Source organism: Chrysochloris asiatica, unplaced genomic scaffold (assembly GCF_000296735.1).
Source record: "Chrysochloris asiatica unplaced genomic scaffold, ChrAsi1.0 scaffold00010, whole genome shotgun sequence".
Lineage (NCBI taxonomy): Eukaryota > Metazoa > Chordata > Mammalia > Afrosoricida > Chrysochloridae > Chrysochloris > Chrysochloris asiatica.
Window position 1 is genome coordinate 23,115,273 of NW_006408528.1, and position 2,061 is coordinate 23,117,333.

Consider the following 2,061-nt stretch of genomic DNA (forward strand, 5'->3'; position numbering starts at 1 on the left):
CCTAGTTATTGTTAGAGGGTGATCTGAACAAGGAAGTACAAAATAGACTTTAGTTTAATTTAGTCTTGTTTTATCACTCTGTGTTGTTTGAATGTTCACTATGCAATTTTTTTCATCTTTATTCAGAAATTCATTTTTAAACGTTTGTGATTTGAATTAAAAGTAATGCGCATGTATTTATGTGTGTGCTTATATGTATGTTAGTATGTTTGTTTGAATTCTGGAGTATGGTAAACATAGAGTAAAATTACCTTCAATGACAAAATTGAGTAACACAATTTATTTTAATTAAAAATATATGCATACATTTGCAATTAATCACTATTTCTAACAATGTCATATAATATTTTCTTTATTAATGTCTTGTTAGATCTATTGTATTATGTTGTTTGGTGTCATGTGCCATGGGGTTGGTTCAGACTCATAGCAACCCTGCACAGGGTTTCCGAGGCTGTAAATCTTTATGGGAGTAGAAAGCCTCATCTTTCTCCGCAGAACAGCTGGTAGACCCTGAGGTCAGCAGCCCAATTCATAACCACTACACTACCACTGTTGGGTCGGTGGTTCAAGCTCACCAGCTGCTCCTTGGAAACCCTTTGCAGGGTCGCTATGGGTTGGAATTGTCTCGACGGAACTTAACAACAACCACAGTTTAAAATGAACATAGTCAAGATTTAAATTGGATTGATTTTGTCTCATACAGAATTTTCAGTTACATCTTTTAGACTAATTGGGCATATAATTCATAATAATTGAATGTCAATTAGTGCTAAAGTTCTTGCTACAGGCCTTACCTGTGACATACTACATACACTGTGATTCCAATTAAAAAATAAAATTAAGTAATTTGACAAGGACCACATGAAATCTGAAGTCAGGCAATGTAATATTTATGCAGATTTCAAATTAAATTATAAAAACAACTTTTCAGGAATAATTAAATATATATAATGTGGCACTGTAGGCTAAGCACTGGATTGCAAGTTTAGCTTGAACTACAAAGTTGGCAGTTCCAACTCACCAGACATTCCGTGGAAATCCTATACAGGGTTAATATGAGTTGGAACTGACTCAGTGGCACTTAACAACAACAAAGCATATAGAATAAGCACATGGTGTGTCAAGAAAAGTATGTTTGATCACTTACTGTTATAACAATCTCTTGCAAATAAGTAAATGATTTGAGTTGATAGAGCAAAAAAAGTGATGATTTTTTAAAAAGTAGCTTTATTAGTCCTAAAAATATTTAAATGCTGAAGAAAATAAAATATTCTGAACAAGGTAGTAATATCATTACAGTTCATTTAAATAAATTATTTAGAAGAATTACATTGTCAGAACAGATGCTGCTAGTAAAACCTAGAATAATTAAGGAGAATTAAATTATAGTACTTAAAAAACAAACTATTTTCTCAAGAAAAATAACTGCAATCTAATCATTGAGCAAATGACAAGATGTTATTTGAAAATACATTGTCCAGTTTTCATTTTTGAAATTTAATTATTGATATTTTAGAAGTAAAAATATTACTACTTTAAATATTGTCACATCATAATAAATTGGAGCTATATTTCAACACTCTCAACTTGACCTATAATTTTGCTTATGTTAGCAATTTAATATATGAAACAAACCTTGCCAGACAAATAGTCCCTGATAAAATTTATTTATGCACAATATTTATTTGTCTTCAAATTCTGGCATGAAATGATATTTAAAAATCTTAACAAATGATACATTTACATACAATAATATGCATGAAACCTTTTTTTTTTTCTATTGTGGTTAATTTTACATCTGTTATTAGTCCATTTACCAAACACATATGAGTACCCACAATAAATCAGACAATATGTTAGATAAGGGGAAATTTCTACATTTAAGACATTTATTGACCAGTGGGGAAATGATGATACATTAAAAGATTGTAGGTAAAATGATAAATGATTTGGGAAGAAAGTTGGACCACATTCAAAAGTGACCAGTTCACTTTTGTGTCATGGACATAGAATAATGCTTACTTCATTTTAGCTAAGTCCTGAAAAATGAAATGAAAAGTA